Raw genomic sequence first — 21,588 nt, 5'->3', positions numbered from 1 at the left:
AAGTTTAAAATATCAATTTGCATGAACAATCGTACCAAACAAAGCATTACTGTATTATAGATTAGAAGGCTCATGAAAGAAGTTTGTTTAATTTATCTAAGAAAAAAAAAAAAAAAAGAGAAAGAAATTTGTTTACTCATTGGTACCTAAGCAAAGCGCAAGAGTCCAAGGGAGCTTCTCGATTGTCTAAGGAAATTAACTACTAAAGTACATACGACACAGCCTTTTTTCAAACCTTACTATCTATTTCGACGGCTAAGATTGAAACACCACATCGCTAGTAAAAAGTTTTGTTTCTCTTTTTTTTTTTTTTTTTTAATTTATTTTTTAAATTAGGATTCTGCGATTACTGCTGGCTCAGGCACATTTCCGCACCTTTCTCTTGCTTGCGTTCTTGCGCTTCTCTGATTCTCTTCCTCTCCTTCCCTGATCGGAGAGGAAGTTGGAGAAGCTACCCAGGTGCCCAGAACCGCTGTTGCTTCGTGGGTTTCGGCCAAATTCAGCTTAGCTTCTTTCTTTAGAGTTTGGTCTTTCTCTTTCTGTGTTCAGTTAACCGCTTATCTCAGAGTCTTGGCAGGTTGGATTTGTAACAGAGCCTTGGAAAACGTTAAATTTCCCTTTTTTTCTCTGTTCTTTCTTGAATCTTCAGTTTCTACCTTTCGTAGCATTTCAGTCATCGGTGGAGCTGCTTTAGATTTTCGAACTGCAACGATATTTTGTGTAGGAGGAACTAGAGTTGGTAGCGATGGCGCCGAGCACGATCAGGAAGGCGATTGGAGCTGTTAAGGATCAGACAAGTATTGGGTTGGCGAAGGTTTCTAGTAATTCGGCGCCGGAATTGGAGGTTGCGATTGTTAAAGCTACGAGTCACGATGATGATCCAGCTGATGAGAAGTATATCAGGGAGATCTTGACGCTTACTTCTTATTCGACTGGTTATGTGAACGCTTGTGTTTCAATGGTGTCGAAGAGGCTCGGCAAAACTCGGGATTGGATGGTTGCTCTCAAGGCACTGATGCTTGTTCATCGGCTGTTAGCAGACGGAGATCCTCTGTTTCAGACAGAGATTCTTTACGCTACCAGGCGAGGAACTCGTCTTCTTAATATGTCTGATTTTCGTGATGAAGCTCATTCTCATTCATGGGATTATTCTGCTTTTGTTCGAACTTACGCTCTGTATCTGGATCAGCGTCTCGAGTGTATAGTGTATGAACGGAAGCAGAGAGGAGGCGGTGGCGAAGATGATCGTTTTGGGCGGCGCGGAGGCGTTGCCGATGGCGAGTATGATCGTTTTGGGCGGCGAGACGATCGATTTAGGTCTCCACCTTCGCGTTTTGATCATGATTATGGAGAGTTCAGAGACGAACCCGGCTATCGTGGTGGTGGTGATGATGGGTATGGGATTCGCCGGTCGAGATCTTACGGTGACATGAACGAATCAAAACGGGAGGAGAAGAAGCCACCTACTCCTCTTAGGGATATGAATCCTGAGAGGATTTTGGGGAAGATGAGTCAGTTGCAGCGACTGTTTGATCGGTTCTTGACTTCTCGTCCCACGGGTTTGGCGAAGAACAACAGAATGGTTCTTATTGCTCTTTACCCTATTGTTAAGGAGAGTTTTCAGATCTACGCAGAGATCTGTGAGACATTGGCTGTGTTGCTTGATAAGTTCTTTGATATGGAATACCCAGATTGTGTGAAATCATTTGAGGCTTATGCTAGTGCAGCGAAGCAGATTGATGAGCTTGAGGGTTTCTACGGGTGGTGTAAGGACACTGGGGTTGGAAGATCGTCGGAGTTTCCTGAGGTGCAGAAGATTTCAGACAAGCTTTTGGAGACACTGGAGGAGTTTATGAGGGACAGAGCAAGGATACCCAAAAGCCCTGAGAAGGTAAAGGAGACACCGCCGCGTGAGGAGGCGCCACCACCAAATATGAATGAAATCTTAGCACTTCCCCCACCGGAGACTTTCACTCCACCACCACCACCTGAGCCTGCACCGGTATCAGAACCTCAAGCACCACCACCATCACCACCACCACCGGCAGATTTGGTGGACCTAAGGGATGATGGCATATCTGCCGAAGATCAGAGCAATAGGTTGGCTTTGGCTCTGTTTTCTGGACCTGTTAATGGTAATGCAAATGGGTCATGGGAAGCATTCCCATCAAATGGTGTTGATGGAGAGACTCAAGTGACCTCTGCTTGGCAGACACCAGCAGCTGAACCTGGAAAGGCAGATTGGGAACTAGCTTTGGTGGAGACTGCAAGCAAGCTATCAAAACAGAAAGCCACATTGGGAGGTGGGCTTGATCCTTTGCTACTGAATGGCATGTATGATCAAGGAATTGTGAGGCAACACATAAGCACTGGCCAATTGACAGGAGGAAGTTCAAGCAGTGTTGCACTTCCTGGACCTGGGAAGAACACAACACTAGTGCTAGCACTTCCTGCCCCGGATGGAACTGTTCAAACAGTTGGTCAAGACCCATTCGCAGCATCACTGAATTTCCCACCACCATCATTTGTTCAGATGTCAGATATGGAGAAAAAACAGCAATTGCTTACACAGGAGCAGAAGCTTTGGCAGGAATATGCAAGGAATGGAATGCAAGGTCCAGCCACCTTGGCCAAGATCAGTGGTGCTACCTATGTTGCAGGTCCAACACCCATGATAACGTATGGAATGCCACCATATGGTATGCCACCGGCGGTCAATGGCATGGCACCTGGTGCAGGATACTACTATACACCCTACTGACAATTTGAGATTGAGATTTGCAGCTCTCTTGTGTTTTTCCTGTTCAGTTGATTATGTTTATTTGTGTAATTGTTTGTGATCTGTGAAGAGAGGCAACACAGGAGAAAGAACTATGTGATTAACCTGGAATTTTGTCAGCTGTTTTGAATCTGTATTCTATTTCTGTCAATAATTTTACTTGTCATTTGTGATTTTAGATTATCTGGTTTCATTAGGTTGCAGACTTGCAAAGGCAATTAATGAGGAAGATGGACGTTGCTTGGTCCCTGTTCCAGCGAAGACGAAACAGGTGGATCAGGTGAAGGGTTACTTTCCTTGTCTTTGTCATCTTAAATGTCAACTCTTAAATTTCTCTGTCGTCGTCTTGGGTTAAGTTTTCTTTGACCCAGTCGATGTGACCAGGAAGGCAGGACCAGGTGATTGAACTCTGTCCTTTGCTTTGTGTTCTCTTTGTTCTTTTCTGGTGAACTGTAAATAAATTAAGTTCTGTCGTTGTCGTTGTGGGTGGGTGGGTGATGGGATCCAAATGTGGTGGTTTGGCAACCTGGCAGGGATAAGGTGAACCTCCTAACAAAAGGATCAATATGTTTCTTACAAGGAAATGGATGGACCTAATAAATTTTCCCTAACCAACAGTCCCAAAACTTGTTGAGTTGTGAAGCTGAGGGCTGACTAGCAACATGTCTTTATTTATAGCTTAGGATGTAGTTGTGTTTTGGCATTGTGAGATGGTGGCAGCCTCTTGTAAATGGATTCGGATCCTTTTCACCCAAATTATTGTTGCCCCTATCCTTCACACTTACGTAAGTCTCCGCCCGTGTACCACAGCCGAGGCCTATGTCTAACCTTATTTGGGTGTGGGTGAATTGTGATATGGGCAGTTTGGGATGAGAGGATCCTCACCCTTTTATAGAGGCAAACATACTAAAGGGGTTTTCATTTCAAATAGAACCTTCTCCTTAGATCTATGGATCCTTAATCTATGTGATTCGGTTGATGATGATTAGAAAAAAGAGTAAATTATAGATTATGTGCTTTAGTGAGGCCTAAATTCTAGGTTGCACGCTTTAGTGCCCTAAATTAAAGATTGCACGTTTTCAAAATTACAACTTGTGCGCTTATTACTTTCTATGTAAAATTTTGTAAAGTCTAGTGTGAAATGTCCATATTACCCTCGATATTGGTATAATGACCATTTTATCCTCAATTCATAAATGAATGTGTAATTACTCAAATACCCTCTTAATGTTAAATTACATAAATACCCTCCAACACCTCATTTTAAATTTACAGTTTCAATTACTCAAATACCCCTTTGACACAACTTACTAGAATACCCCCCACACCTGTTCACTCATCGTCTTTTTCATTCCTGTAAATGCACACTCTCTCCCCGCCCTCACTCTCTCCACCCATTGCACCTATCAAGTTCGGCATTGCAACTCACCAATGCAAGCTTGGGTTTTAGCTCCTCACCTCCTCGTCTACCTCAATTACAACCGTTGCAACTACGTCGCCACTTGCATCCATTTGCAACTACAATGGCTTGCATCTTCCTGCAACTCACCATTGCAACTTTGAGGGCTTGCGCATCCCTTTGCAACTCGTCATCTTCCATCCCTCTGCAACTCACAAGTGTTGTTTCTGCTTCTTATCAACAGTTCAATAGTCGCCAGCATCGGATCAAACTATAAGGTATGATTAGGGTTTTTGATTCACACCAAATCACACACAGACACATCTTCACATGCCTTGGGTGACATTATGGTTCCCCACATTGGGCCATTAACAGGCCTCCTATGAATCCAAATATAGAAACTAAGATTCATGCAATCTATGTAATTATAGAAGTAACTATCTTACCTTACATAGCTTTGAAGAATATCCCAAGAATCAAGGAGAATGGTTCCAAACTTAGTAAGAAGATCCTAAACAATCATAGATACCTTATTAGGAAAGAGGTCTAAAAGATACAAGGTCAAACCATTCAAAACAGACCAAACACAAAGTTACTGACTTGCTTGGTCGATTGGTTGGTCTACTGACCAATTCCACCAAGCAGTCGACCAACTAAGTTAGTAAGAGACAGGATTGATGTTTCTGATCCGAAACTTGATTTACATGATCTGAAACATCACCAAACTTCGAGGAGACCTCTATGACAGTATTCTAATACTAAAAAGTCTAAACACTAACATTGATCAAAACACAAAGATACAAATTTGGAAACAAAACTTTCCATAGTAGTAACATTCAGGGTTTTTTATGGAAACATAGTATGATCATGAAGGGAAAACCAGAGATGAAAGGATTCTCATTCTAGTAAAGAAAAAACATAGATTCATACACTAGTCTAACATAAATAACAGATATAAACAAGTTAGGAATTGAATCAAAGATTAAATCAAAGAAACGGATCATGACTTCATGAAAAACTTGCAAAGATTAAGGTTAAGATCACTATGATGATCATAAAACCTTTAGAATATAAAGAGATTAGTGAAGAGATGGTTGCTAACAGAGAATGCAGCATCATCTTCACTGTCTCAGACAATAAGAAATAAAAGACAACAGTAGAAGTAGAAGATAAGAGGAATTACAAACCTTAGATGCAAGAAGAAGAAGGATTGCTTGAGTTCTTACAAGAATCTCACCAAGAATGCAGAGAAGAGGCTTGGAAATTAGTCTCCACACGTTCCAGAGGGCTTAGGAGGCAGAGGAGACGAATTAATCCCGTAGATAACAATATATAGAGCAACCAAGACCTAAACAGCAAAACAGATCTTGTAGGTCGATTGGTTGGTTGATTGGCCCAATCGACCAAGCATGACAGCAAGGCCAAGACAGGAATTTGAAGGACCAAACTTAAAGAGCTTCTCCACACACATCATATGACTTACCTAGTATGTAGAAATGCCTTCAAACCAAGTCAAATAATACTCCAAGTTCCTCAACTACAATCATCTTCAACCAGGTGCAGTTTCCTTTTTAGTTCCGAACAAGTTTCCATATAAACACCATTGTCAACTTCCATGGGTTCTGGGTCAAACATCAAGTCTTCCACTGAGATGGCCCATAGTTAACTTCTTCCTTTGCTTCGGGTCATCGGACCTACAAACAACAGGGTTTCCGGGTCAAGGTTAGGGCTGGGTTTCACACTATTGTTGGGACTCTCTTGGAACGTGGAGAGGCTTCTCTTAGGCCATTCCTTGGTGTTAGTGAAGATCTTCTTCAAGAAATTTTTGTCTCTCATTCCCAAGATCATCCCCAAGGTATGTACTCTCTCTCTCACTCTCTATTCTACTCTAAACCCTTCTCGTACTTGCTGTTGAAACCATGAAGATGATGTTACAACCTTGCAACCATCTCTTCATGTGTTCTATCCTTGCCATTGCATAAACCCCTTTCATTTCTACCTATGCTATGCCCCCATTTTGATTCTTGTCTATACATTACCATGATCTTCTTGATTTCTTCACATAAATGATTTCTATTGTATGCTAAGCCTGATTTTAGGTTAGTAGATGATTCTAATCTATTGCATATCAATTCCCCTAGCTAATTCCTTAATGTTCCTTGCATATAGTGTGAGATCCCACCTAACCCTAACCTTGTTGTGGTACCAAATGCATATATACCATATGCATTGTTCGATTTATTCTCTGTTGTACAAATGCCTAGTTTCGTTTGGTAGAAGTTTATCCCAAAGCTGATCTATTCTCTCCATGATTTTTTCTTGTGCCTTACATTCCTTTTGATAGGAGGGTGATCTTAAATCATTTCCATGACTGATCCTTCTATCCCTGCTATTCTAGAGTGGATCTCCATACACTCTATAACCTTGTGAATTCTCCACATGATGATTTTGAAGGGAAATCATGCATGATCTTCATGATTTGTTATTCTTTCTAATTGTGTCAAGAAAATGTTCTAATCCTACAAGCCAATTTTAACCTAGGACTTTGGGGGAGAAGAAGGGAAGAAAAGAGGAGAAAATGAGGCAAAACGTGGGCAAGGAGGAAGAGAGGAGAGAGGGGAACTCGTGTGAGAGCGGCTGGAAGCAGCTAGAGCTGCTAGAGAAGATGAATTGATGGAGAAGAAGGCTGGAGCTCTTGTGGAAGCATTGAAGCTCTTAGTTTCTTTTCAATCTTATAACTCTATCTTCTTATCTTCCAGCTTATGATAACTATATCTATCTCTTTGTATTTGATTTCTATTATGGGCTACACTTGTATTGTGTTGGGATGATAGTAGTATGTAAACCTGAATTTTGAGATGTAACTATCATGTGTTCTTTAGTTTTATTGCAATACAATTTATTGTTAATGAATTCAGCATGTTATATATTGATTAATTTCGGTTCTTGATTGATCTTTCATGAACGATTGGTATGATTTTGTTAACTGGAAAGTTAATGTAGTCTAGATGTTTGCTGAATTGTGTGAGGTAACATAACCTTTAATTAGATTGTGTTAATTAGTAGGTTGGGTAGGAATACCCAATTACCTCACATTGCCATGATTGGGATTGGGTTTAAATTGCATTCATATTTCAATTTTTCATAGGAATATGCAGATGTTGAATTAGGATGCTAAGCATATGTGTATTGGAAAATATCATTATGCCATTTCATTTCAGGTTCTTGATATATTTTGGGTTGTAGTATTACTTTAGTATTTGCATTATAAAATTCAGGGGAAGGGAAACTTGATTCCCAACACTCTTTTCACTCACTAAGTTCCTTCTATTGCTCAATCTCCATTTTAGTTCTTTAGTTTAATTACCTGTCATTTGGTTATTTAGTTAGTCAATCACAAATCAATCTTGTTAATCTTGTTTAAATCAATTTTCCTTTTACATTGAAAGTTAAGGATAGAATTCTCCGTGGGATCGATACTCTACTTATCATTTATTACTTGATTGCGATACGTACACTTGCGTAATATCTTGAGATACAAGCAACAATACGCGATAACACAATCATTAACAATATAATCAAAGTAATGCCATACAAACCATAAGATCAAGACAAGATTAAAAGGGATAATATAATCAGAGTGCGGAAGTAAAAGATTTTGAAGCATAATAATAATCAGAATATAGAGAGTGAGCGGAATTCACTCCCTCAGTTGCAGCAGAAAGTAGTTCAAAAATCATAAGGGTTACAGATCCAAGTCTCAAAAGATAACAATAAAAGATAAACATCTAAACTAGTGTTTTGCAATTTTATACAAAATGTCCTCATAGGTGTAAATAAAAGACACTAGACACGGCCGCTCCCATGCCAAGGTAGAGATAATCCTAGAAGGTAGCATAATCACCCGTGGGATCTTCAAGGTAATCTTTGTAGTAGCCAGCACCAAGAGGGTAGTATGCTTCATCGGGGGTCTCCTCATAGTGGGGGCCATCAAGTTCTTCAACACCTGTAGGATAGTCTAACAAAACATTGCACAAAAGGAGTGAGTTCAAAAGAACTCAGCAAGGCAAGTTATTCCATAATAACACAGATACATGATACAAAACATAACATGATGCAAGATGATATGAAACAGATGATGTAGATATGAATCTAACTCTATGCATGTTAGTCTCTATGGTAGACATGCTTTAACTCATAACACCATACATTTCTTGGGAAGGTCCGGTCACTCGGCTCCGATAGGCTGTGAGTCCTGCATCCCTCGGGACAATCCATGGCTGGGGTTCAAGTCACCGCTTTCTCATATAACCATTTGGTATAAGTATTGGTGCACATCACGGTAAAGCCTAGCCCAATGCAAATCATTTACTCAGTTGTATCAAGTCAGATCCGGATACTTCCATTCCTCACCCTTGGCGATCCTTTCCGGTATCTTTCACACTAGAGTCAACATAGTCCCTGACTATGGACTCATCAACCCTATTGGTCATCCACAGATAATAAACGGGAAGCTCTCACGTCCTCTCACGAGTTGGTTACCGGTCTTGAGCGCCTGTGAGCCCAAGTCTAGCTATTTGCAACCCTACCAATAAATGGCCTCTAATGAGTATCCCCAATGTGATCTATGTCCTCTCACAGGTTGGTTACTGATGCGTTCAAAATCTGCTCAGCCCTTAGATCTCCTAAGAGTGACCTGCAAAATAAAGCGTCAGATGTGGCCCGACCGCTGGGATCAGGAGTCCACCTCCGAAGGCTAAGTTAGTTGATGAACTTAATCACAAACGGCTCTGCTAGAGCACAGAGCTAAGGAATGAATAACAAGAATACGATTCAGATAGTAAGCATCTGGGTATTTTTGTCCGTCCCTACCTTGTGGGTAGGTGACTCATACTACCATCAAGGTACTAGCGATCACGAAGATTACTTTGAAGATCCCTCGATAGATTATGCTACATACCAGGATTAGTCCCACCCTTGAGCGGACTCGGCCATGTCTCGTGTCTTTTGTTTATACTTATGAGGATATTTTGTATAAGACTGAAGAAACATTAGTTTAGATGTTTATCCCTTAATTCCCTCTTTTGAGGATTGGATTGTAAACTTAATTATATTTGATCTACTTTCCGCTGCGATTTGGGGAGTGATTTCTCCATATACACATTACTATGATTTTCATAACTGGTATCATTTAAATTCCGCACTCTGATTATATTGTCTCTCTTATTCATATCTTGATCTCATTGTTTACATGATATTATATTGATTTTATCTTGTTCATGATTATGTAATTTATGTTATTGTATATGTGGGAGGTTGGTTCCTCGATACTTGATCCTCGGGGCTGTGGATCACACACCCAGGTATGTTAGGTAGGGTACCGGCTGGGTGGATGTGACAGTGAGTGCTATCTTGGTAAAAGGAGAAACCATGCAAAATCCGGCATATTATGTGAGTCATGTACTCATAAATGCAGAGACAAGATATCCGGATATTGACAAACAAGCCTTGGCTTTGTTGGTAGCCTCAGCAAGTTAAGATCCTACTTCCAAGCACATCCAATTACCGCCCTGACTAATTTCCCACTCAAAAATATCCTACAAAGGCCTGATGTAGCTGGGAGAATGGTCGGGTGGGCAGTTGAACTTAGTGAATGCTAGATCGAGTTCAAACCGAGAACTGCTATCAAGGCACAAGTCCTGGCAGACTTCATAGTAGAAAATAGCCTACCACGAAGTGAAAACTTAGCCACTAATGAAGTTAACCTGTGGATACTACATGTGGATGGCTCGAGCAGTAGTTTAGGGTCGGGAGAAGGATTGACTCTTAAGAGCCTAGGTGACTTCACAGTCAGCTATGCTTTAAGATTCAACTTCTCGGCCTCTAACAATGAAGTCGAGTATGAAGCTGTTCTCACCGGATTATGGGTTGCCCGAGCACTTTGAGCACGAGAACTTGAGGTCAAAAGCGACTCCCAACTTGTGATAAACCAAATCAAAGGAGAGTACAATGCAAAATATGAAAGAATGGCGAAGTATTTGGCGAAGGTTGAGCAACTTCAAGCAGTTTTTGATCGGGTGATTTTCCAACAAATACCCAGAAAAGAAAATGAGAAGGCGGATGAACTCTCCCGACTACCTTTGGCCAATTACAAAAGCTTGGATGCAGTGGTATATATAGAAGAACTAGACCGCCCGACCACACAGGAAGCTGAGATCCTTGAAATCGAGAATGATCTTGACTGGACAACTCCTTTGATATCCTACTTGAAGGATGATGTGCCCTTGACTGAATCAAAGGAGGCACAGAAGATTAGGGTGCGTTTGATAACGTTCTTGAAAAACGTTTTTGGCGTTCTTCTGTTCTTTAGGAACGGAAGAACAGGTTAGAGGCGTTTGATAAAACGGTTCGTTCTTCTGTTCTTTAAGAACAGACCAGTCATAAAAGTGTTCTAAAGAACGCTTTTTGCAGAACATCAAAAAGATGTTTTTACCAAAGAACAGAAACGGAAGTGATAAAATTGGTTCAAATTGAAGCCTTAAAACAAGTTTATCAAACACTAACTTATTTTTCAACCAAAAAAAAAAAAAAAAAAAAAACACCAACATATTCTATTAGTGTTATAAAAATATTTTTAGAACGGATTTATCAAACTCCCATTTTCAAGCAAAGAACGGTCTTCTAGCACAGAAACATTGAAAAATGGTTTTGCATAAGAACTAGTTTCTCAAAATGGAAACATTACCAAACGCATACTTAAGAATCAAGCTCCCCGGTCACCATCATGGATGACCAGTTATACAAGAGATCTTTCACCGAGCCTCTCCTCAAATGTGTTGGACCATCCCGGCCAAATTATGCCCTACCAAAGGTCCACGAGGGTATATATGGTGTCACATCCACCCTGCCAGTATCCTACCTGGCATATTCGAGCATGTGATCCACAACCCCGAAGATCAAGTATCGAGGAAACCAACCTCCCACATGTACAATAACATAATCATGCACAAGATAAAATCAATGTAACATTAAATAAACAAAGAGATCAAGATAAGAAGAAGATAATGACAATATAATCAGAGTGCGGAAAGAATGATACCAATAATAATCAAAATGTGGAGTGTGCGGAAAATCACTCCACAACTACAGCCAAAATGTATCTCGAACTAAAAGGAAAATATTACAACCAATTCCCAAAAGAAAGGAAAGGAAAGAAATAATCAAACTAAACTAAGGTCTCTTCCGTCTTGTAAAGAATGTCTTCATAAACATAAACTAGAGAAACTAAACACGGCCGCTTCCATTCCAATATAGGGCTAATCTTGGTACACATCATGATCACACGAGGGATCTTCACCGTAATCTTCATAACCACTAGTGTGAAACCCAGCCCTAACCTGACCCTGACCTTGACCCGGTAACTCGGTTGTTTTTAGGTCCGAAGACCCGGAGTGAAGGAAGAAGCCAACTATGGGCCATCTCAGTAGAAGACATGGTGTTTGACTCTGAACCCATGGATGTTGTTGATGGAGTTCCATACTTGGATGTCTGTGTAGATTTGGAAAGGAAGCTGCAGCTGTCTGAAGATGAGATCAGTTGAAGGACTTGGAGTATTATCTGACTTGGTTTGGAGGTATTTCCTTACACTTGACATGTCACTTGATGTGTATACAAAAGCCCATAAGGTTTAAAGCCCATTTGATCCTCCAAATCCCTGTTTATTCCTTACTGTCTGCCTTGGTCGACTCCTTGGTTGAGTGGGCCACTCGACCAAGCACTCGACCAAAGGAGTGTGAAATCCTAGAATTTGTAATTTTTGGGTTTTTCACTTTTATTTAAACCCTACTTCGTATTTCTTTGTTACGGCTGCCTCCTAAACATTTTGTGAACGTGAGAACACCTCTCCGAAACTCTCTCTGGTGATTTCAAAAACTCCTCTGCAGATCTGAAGCCTCTCATCGCTGTTCTTACAATTCAAGGTTAGTAATCGCTTCAACATTGCGAATTTTATTTCTTCGATCTTGTTCTTGATTGAGATCAGGAAGTAAATGCTGCATCCTTGCAACCATCCCTTCGTGATCTCCTTCGTTTCTTTGAGATCTATGATCATCATCATGATCTTAACCCTGGCCGTATATTTTTCTTGAAACCCTAACCCTTGCTTGATTTCTGGAAAACTTTGGTGACCTCCCATGCGAGGGAAACCTCATGGGTAATATTTCTAGTAACCTAAACTATAATTTCTATGATTTTCTTGTTATAATTGGCAAATCATTAATTCCCTTTCATTCTCGTGATCATAACCTTTCCTGGGGAGCCATAAAGGTTGAAACCCTAATTTCTTGGGTTAAATCAAGAACCCATATTTTTACCATGACTTGATGATTTTATCTTCCCATATGATTCTAATACATCCTAGGAAGTTCCCCTTCGAATTTCGGATCAATCCGACTTCAAACGAGGAAGTTATGGCCAAAGCAACAGTAGAATTCCGTGCTTGACTTGCTTGGTCGACTGTTTGGTTGACTGGGCCAGTCTACCAAGCACTCGACCAAAGGAGTCAGTAGCTTCATTTTTCGCCCGATTTGATTCGTTTGCTCTCTGATCTTTTAGGCATCTTTCCTAATATTGTATCTATGGTTATTAGGAGTTTATTTGCTAAGTTTGGAGTTGCTCACTTTGATCTTTGGATCATCTTCTTCGATAATCAAGGTAAGGATAGTTATTTCCTTAACTACATAGAATGCTTGTTCTCTGGTTTCTACCTTATGAAACTATGAGATTACTTATTGTTATTGTAATTTAATTCTGATCTCTTACTATGAGAACAGTAGCACTTGTTTATATTATCTTTTTCATTATTCATGTTATATGAATTACTTATTATTACCTAATCTGATTTTGCTTTTACATTCTCTTGTATATGATGAACTGTTGGTTGTATATGTCATGACTGATCTGAGAATGTGTTTGCTTAAGTTTGGTTTGGGATTGGGGAGTGTCCTTTTGGCACTTCTGTCCTTGGACATCGGAGGGAATAGTATGGGATGTTCTCCGAAGATGCCCATTGACGCTTTCCCGAATCACTGGTTGTCATACCTAGGGATGCCGGACCCACTACCAACCGGAGCCTGTGTGTGTGACCTTCCTAAAGAAGTACGGTGCTATGACTTAAAGCATGTCTGCCAATAGAGACCAGCATACATAGAGTTTAGATGCATACATACATTATCTGTTTCATATTGCATTGCATCCTGTTATGTTCTGCCACATGTTATTTATGTTGTTATGGATTAACTACCTTACTGAGTTTCTTCGAAACTCGTTCCTTTTTGTACAATCTATTGTTAGACTATTCTACAGGTACTGACTACTATGACGGACAGTAAGATGAAGTGCAAGCCGATGAAGCGTACTACACGCAAGGTGTTGGCGACAATCAAGATTACTCTAATGATCCCTCAGGCGATCAAGATGCGTACTACGATTAAAGGCAACGTGGTGTTGGAGCATCTCCATTGGATTGATGAAGTCCACTATTTTGAAGATGTCATCTATAGGATAGAAGACTCTTTAAGTTTAGTTTATCTTTCTTAGTTCCATTGATTTAGTTGTAATTCCTTTTAGACTTACATACTACGTTCCGCTGTATTTGTGGAGTGAGTTTCCGCCTCTCTCTCTACTCTATTTCGATATCTTCGGATATCTGGTATCATTTTCTACACTCTGATTATATTGTTTATTCATTTCTTGATTTGAATCTTTGTTTATAATATTTAAACCTTGATTATTTCATGTTTATGATTATGTTATTGTTAAATATGTGGGAGGATGATTTCCTCGATACTTGATCTTCGGGGCTGTGGATCACACACTCGGGTATGCCAGGTAGGGTACCGGCTGGGTGGATGTGACACTTCGGACCTACAAACAATAGAGTTTCTAGGTTAAGGTTATGGCCAAGTTTCACACATTGTGGGGGCCATTCATTGGTAGGGTTGCATTTAGTAGACTTGGGCTCATGGGTGCTCGAGACCGGTGTGTTATATCCATGAGAGGACATGAGAACTTCCAATCTATTATTTGTGAATGACCAATAGGGTTGATGAGTCCAGAGTCTGAGTTGGTTGTAGCCATAGGATATGCTGACTCTAGTGGAAAAGGTACCGGAAAGGATCGCCCGGGGTGAGGAATGGAAGTATCCAACCCTAAGTTGATATAACTAAGTAGAAGACTTGCATTAAGCTAGGCTTTACCTTAACATGCACCAATACTTAGACCAATGGTGATGTGAGAGAGTGGTGACCTAAACTTAGCCAAGGATTGTCCCGAGGGATGCATGACCCAATTACCACTAACAGAACCCAAGATACCAAGATGGTTGAGGGAGAGTGATTTGAGACCTACCAGAGAAGTATGGTGCTATGACTTAAAGCATGTCTGCCAATAGAGACCAACATTCATAGATCTAGATTCATACATGCATTGTCTGTCTCATTTCATTTTGCATCATGTTATGTTGTGTTATCATGTTTTACTAAGTTGCGATGGATACAACTTGCCTTGCTGAGTTCTTTTGAACACACTCCTTTTTGCAAATATCTTTGTTAGATTGTTCCATAGGTACTGACGAATATGAAGGCCAGTACTAGGAAGCGCAACCCAATGATGCATACTACTCTCAAGGTGCTAGCTGTCACATCCCCCCAGCTGGTACCGTAACTGGCATACCCGAGAGTGTGATCCACAGCCCTGAAGATCAAGTATCGAGGAAATCATCCTCCCACATATACAATAACATAATCATAAACAAGAAATAATCAAGGTTTAAATATTATAAACAAAAGATTTAACTCAAGAAATGAATAAATAACATAATCAGAGTGTGGAAAATGATACCAGATATCCGAAGATATCAAAAGAAGTAAAGTGAGGCGGAAACTCACTCCACAAACATAAGCGAATGCAATATGAAAGTCAAAAAGGAAATTACAACTGGAACAAATGTACTAAGAAATAAACTAAGAACAAGAGTCTTCTAGTCTATAGATAACGTCTTCATAAGTGTGGACTTCATCAACCCAATGAATCCTTTCTAACTCTATGTTGTTTTCAAAAGTAGAACGCAGCTTGATCCGCCGGGGGATCATCAGAGTAATCTTGATCATTGCCAGTATCTTGTGTGTAATACGCTTCATCGGCTTGCGCTTCACCGTCTTCGCTCGTCATAATAATAACGTACATGCAGGATAATCTAACAGAAAATATACAAAAAGGAATGAGTTTAAAAGAAACTCAGTAAGGCAAGTTAATCCATAACATCATAGATAACATGTGACAAAACATAACATGATGCAATGCAATATGAAACAGATAAAGTATGAATGCATCTAAACTCTATGTATGCTGGTCTCTATGGTAGACGTGCTTTAAGTCATAGCACCGTACTGCTTTGGGTAGGTCAGTCACTCCCCCTCAGCCATCCTGGCATCTTGGGTCTGCCGGGTAATTGGGTAAAGTCCTCATGAAACCATGGTAGGGGATTTAGTCAACACACTCTCTCACAACCATTTGGCATAAGTACCGGCGCATGTCAGGGAAAAGCCTAGCCCAATGCAAGTCATCTAGTCAGTTATATCATCTCAGTTCTAGATACGTCCATTCCTCGTCCCTGACGATCCTTTCCGATATCCTTCACACTAGAGTCAGCGTATTCTATGGCACCGACCAACTCGGAATATAGACTCATCAACCCTATCGGTTATCCACATATGGTAAACGGGAAGCTCTCATGTCCTCTCACGGGTTGGTTACCGGTCTTGAGCGCCCATGAGCCCAAGTCTAGCCATATGCAACCCTCCAATAAATGGCCCCCACAATATGATTCCCGTCCTCTCACGGGTTGGTTACCGGTCTTGAGCACCCGTGAATCACATTGCTACCACGGGTCATTCGGTCTCAATACCCTTCCGATTCGGGTTTGATATAACATGGGTATATCCTAGCCAAACATCCCTAGGTATGACAACCAATGATTCGGGAAAGCGTCGATGGACATCTCCGGAAACATCCCATACTATTCTCGTAGTTGTCCAAGGACAGAAGTGTCAAAAGGACACCTCCCAATCCCAAACCATACTTAATCAAACACATTCTCAGATCAGTCATAACATACACAACCAACAAATCATCATATAAAAGAGAATGTAAAAGCATAATCTGATCAAGCAATAATAAACAATTCATATAAGCATGAATGATGAAAAAGAATACATAAACAAGTGCTACTGTACTTACAGTAGTATATTAGAAGTATAAAGTACAACAACAATAAACAAACTCATAGTTTCATAAAGTAGAAACCAGAGAGTATACGATCTATGTAATTAAGGAAATAAGTGTCCTTACCTTATATAACTCGCAAAGGAATCTTAGGGAATTAAGTAAGACCTTGACTAAACCTGAGAAGAAAGTCTTAAACAAGTGTATACAACATATTAGGAAAGATACCTAGAAGGAAAGATATCAAAACAATCAAAACAGACCAAAAATGAGGTTACTGTACTCATTGGTCGATTGGATTGGTCTACTGCCCTAGTCGACCAATGAGTCGACCAACTGAGACAGTGGCCTTCAAGAATCAGAATTTTGGGAATATAGAACCGAATTTGGTGGTTCAACAGGGTACAAAATCAGCGGGAAACTACAATGGCAGCATACTAGTATATAGAGGACATCAAAACACTAATTGAATCAAGTTTTCAAGTTACAAACTAGGAACCAAAAAGTTACCCTAATTTGGTTAATCATGGATCATGAAGAAATTATGGTATGATCAAGGATAAAGAACTAGAGGATGATAGGTTACAAATCTTGTAAAGAACACACATTGATTGGCTATTAACATGATCAAAATATGGGTTCTTGATTTGACCCAAGAAACTAGGGTTTCAACCTTTATGGCTCTCATGAAAAGGTTGTGATCATAGGATGAAAGGGAATAAATTGTTTGGTCAAAAACAACAAGAAAATCATTCAATGATCAAGTTTAGATTAACATAAATATTGCCCATGAGGTTTCCCTCGCATGGGAGGTTACCAAGAGTTTCCAGAAAGATCATACAAGGGTTAGGGTTTCAAGAAAATATTTGGCTAGGGTTAAGATCATGACGATGATCATTGATCTCAAAGAATAGAATGAGATCATGGAATAGATGGTTGCAAGAATGCAGCATCTCCTTCCTGATCTCAAACAAGAACAAGATTAAAGAAAAGAAATTCAGAGATGGAGAAGAAAAAGAGAGCATAGACATACCTTTGATGCAGGAGGAAGGAGATTACTTGAGTTCTTACGAGATATCAACCAAGGATGCAAGGAAATTGATTAGAATGGAGTTCTAACTCATTCCAAAGGCTTAGGAGGCAGAGGAGGCGGAGTAATCCCGAGATTTAGACTTAAGTAGAGTAGCCACGACCTAATTAGCAAAACAGAACCAATTGGTCGATTGGATTGGTCGACTGGTCCAGTCGACCAATGAGTCGACCAATCAGGACAACAAGATCAAAAAGTGGATTTGAAGGCTCAGATCAAGTCCAAACATAACGGGGTTTTGCACACACCTAAAGTGACTTACCTAGTAGGTAGAAATGCTTTCGAACCAATACAGAGAGCACTCCAAGTCCATCAACTAATCCGATCTTCAATAGGATGCAGTTTCCATAAATGGAACACTAACATCAACACTCATGGATTTCAATCCAACCACCAAGTCTTCTACTAAAATGGCCCAAAGTTGACTTCTTGCCTTACTTCGGGTTGTCGGACCTACAAACAACAGGGTTTCCGGGTCAAGGTTAGGGCTGGGGTTCACACGAAGACCTGAAGTAGAAGTGGAAGTCAACGATGGGCCATATTAGTAGAAGACATGGTGTTTGACTCCAAACCCATGGAGATTGACGATGATGCCCCGTACTTAAAGACCTTGATGGAATTAGAAAAGAGACTATACCTTGATGAAGAGAAGATTGGTTGATGACCTTAGAGCTTGGTTGGACATGATTTGAAGGCATTCCTCCATGCTAGGTGAGTTATAGTTCATGTTGTGAGATGCTCATTTGATTCTGATAAGAGTTAGGCCTTCATTTCCCTGATTCAGGCTTTGCTAACAGCCTGGGTCGGCTGGGCCAATCGACCGAGCCAATCGACCCAAGAAGACAAAATCTGTGCAAGATCCTCTGTTTAGGTCTATGTTGCTATATTTATATACGACTTCGTAGTTTTAGTTTCCCTTGCCTCCAAAACACCTAGAGAACGAAGGGAACTCCTCTCCAAGCCTCCATTAGTGTGGAAGAAGATCAACTATTGCAACTTTCAAGTTTCCTCTCTTGTTCTTCAATCAAAGGTTAATATTCACTCTTGCATGGTATTGATCTACTCTTACAATGATTTATTCTCTATACTGAGATTATGAAAAAGATGTTGCATCCTTGCAATCATCTCTTCTACAATCTCCATTCATTCCTTCATGCTATGATCTTCATATTCAATCTTAACCATGATTCTTATGTTTTCTTCATGAAACTATGATCATACTCTTATTATGATTTCTCTAGCATTATAGATGCATATTCATGATTATTCATACCCTTGATTTACTATTTTAATCTACTAGGATGAGATCTCATCATCTCTAATTCTTCTCTTGAATTATAGTTTGTTTTCATTGAAAACTATGATTTTATCAAATTAGAAAGTATGATTCTAAATTAGTAAGTATTGGTTTTTATCGTTGTTTGATGTCTAATCTATGCTAATTAGTCTTAGATTACTGTGTTAGACATTCCCTCCAAGTTTCGTAGCATTCCGGATCTTCTAGAATATGTTTCAGATAAAAAATTAGATTTTGGATGTATCTTGTTCATTTGGTTGATTGCTTTCCAATGGACCAATCCAACTTAACCGTTTTCCCAAAGATGACAAAGATGGGATTTCTTCGTCCATTTCGATCCGTTTGATGTCTATTCTTTTAGGACTGCTTCCTAATATTCTTTAATGCATGTTTAGGGTTTGTTTGCTAACTTTGGATTTATTATCTTGTTCATCCGAAATATCTTCAAATCTATTTAAGGTAAGGACGCTTATTTTCATATAAACATAGATTGCGTGAATCCGGTTCTAAATTGGGAAACACCTAGATTTGTTACCGATATTGTAGTTTCTAATTATGATATGAATGTTGTAAGTACAATAGAATCTTACTTTTATATTTCCTTTATGAACTTGATCATGTATGGACATTTACTCATGTATGTTGCTTATTCAACTGATCTTATCTTTATGTATTCTTTCATATGATGTGATATCAGTTGTGCACGTTATGACTGAATTGGGATTGTGATTGAATATGTATGATTTGGGATTGGGAAATGTCCTTTTGACATTCTGTCCTTGGACATCAGTGGGAATAGTTTGGGATATTTCCGATGGTGCCCTTTGACTCTTTCCTGGATTATTGGTGGTCATACCTAGGGCTGTCTAGCGATGTTTGGCTAGGATGTCCCTGTTATGTCGAAACCCGATTCGGAAGGGTATTGAGACTAAACGACCCGTGGTAGCAATGGGGATTTATGGGCACTCAAGACTGGTAACCAACCCGTGAGAGGACATGAATCACATTGTGGGGGCCATTCATTGGTAGGCTCACATTTAGTAGAATTGGGCTCATGGGCTCTCAAGATCGACATCCATGAGAGGATATGAGAGCTTCCCATCTACTACTTGTGGATGACCAAAAGGGTTGATGAGTCCATAGTCCGGGTGTCACATCCACCCAGCCGGTACCCTACCTGGCATACCCGGGTATGTGATCCACAGCCCCGAAGATCAAGTATCCAGCAACCATGCCTCCCACATACGTAATAACTCTATGAAATAGAGTTAAGATTGGTAACTTTATACTTAAGATGGCTTGATTTAGGAGTATTTTATTTTTGTTTTAGTATTAGTATTCATTAGATGTTGTCTTATTGAGTCTTAACATGTTGCATTTTGTATAGGTCATTATTATCACTCTTACATTAATTTCCCTTTAGATTAAAATGAATTTGATTAATCCTCTTTCTCTTGAAAAATGAAGGTGAAGATCCATAATAGAAGAAGAATCTGTCCTCTAACTTTGTTGTAGAGTTTGCTGCAGCAATACGGAGCAGAATATTCTTTGATCCAATTCAAGTGAAATGACTAAAAAGGGCTAACTTAATGGACTTTCTTCTTGTCATTCCATGAAAGATCTCAGCCGTTGATATCAAAGGAAAATGCTCTAATCCTACAAGCCAATTTTAACCTAGGACTTTGGGGAGAAGAAGGGAAGAAAAGAGGAGAAAATGAGGCAAAACGTGGGCAAGGAGGAAGAGAGGAGAGAGGGGAACTCGTGTGAGAGCGGATGGAAGCAGCTAGAGCTGCTAGAGAGAAGATGAACTGATGGAGAAGGCTGGAGCTCTTGTGGAAGCATTGAAGCTCTTAGTTTCTTTTCAATCTTATAACTCTTTCTTCTTATCTTCCAGCTTATGATAACTATATCTATCTCTTTGTATTTGATTTCGTTATGGGCTAAACTTGTGTTGTGTTGGGATGATAGTAGTACCTAAACCTGAATTTTGGGAGATGTAACTATCATGTGTTCTTTAGTTTTATTGCAATACAATTTATTGTTAATGAATTCAGCATGTTATATATTGATTAATTTCGGTTCTTGATTGATCTTTCATGAACGATTGGTATGATTTTGTTAACTTGGAAAGTTAATGCGGTCTAGATGTTTGCTTAATTGTGTGAGGTAGCATAACCTTTAATTAGATTGTGTTAATTAGTAGGTTGGGTAGGAATACTCAATTACCTCACATTGCCATGATTGGGATTGGGTTTAAATTGCATTCATATTTCAATTCTTCATAGGAATATGCAGATGTTGAATTAGGATGCTAAGCATATGTGTATTGGAAAATATCATTATGCCATTTCATTTCGGGTTCTTGATATATTTTGGGTTGTAGTATTACTTTAGTATTTGCATTATAAAATTTAGGGGAAGGGAAACTTGATTCCCATCACTCTTTCACTCACTAAGTTCCTTCTATTGCTCAATCTCCATTTTAGTTCTTTAGTTTAATTACTTCATTTTGGTTATTTGGTTAGTCAATCACAAATCAATCTTGTTAATCTTGTTTAAATCAATTTTCCTTTTACATTGAAAGTTAATGATAGAATTCTCCGTGGGATCGATACTCTACTTATCATTTATTACTTGATTGCGATACGTACACTTACGTAATATCTTGAGATACAAGCAACAATACGTGATAACACAATCATTAACAATATAATCAAAGTAATGTCATACAAACCATAAGA

At 39.6% G+C, this 21,588-nt stretch overlaps 1 pseudogene; it reads left to right on the top strand.

Moving 5' to 3' along the window:
* Positions 1-370: 370 nt before the first annotated feature.
* On the top strand, positions 371-3,027 carry LOC149018771 (putative clathrin assembly protein At4g32285 pseudogene; annotated as a pseudogene).
* The last annotated feature ends 18,561 nt before the right edge of the window (positions 3,028-21,588 follow it).

This window comes from Hakea prostrata, chromosome 4, assembly GCF_041222555.1.
Source record: "Hakea prostrata isolate BN-2017 chromosome 4, UWA_Hpros_2, whole genome shotgun sequence".
NCBI lineage: Eukaryota > Viridiplantae > Streptophyta > Magnoliopsida > Proteales > Proteaceae > Hakea > Hakea prostrata.
The sequence above is the reverse complement of the archived record's forward strand: the minus strand, read 5'-3'. Positions and strand labels throughout refer to the sequence as shown.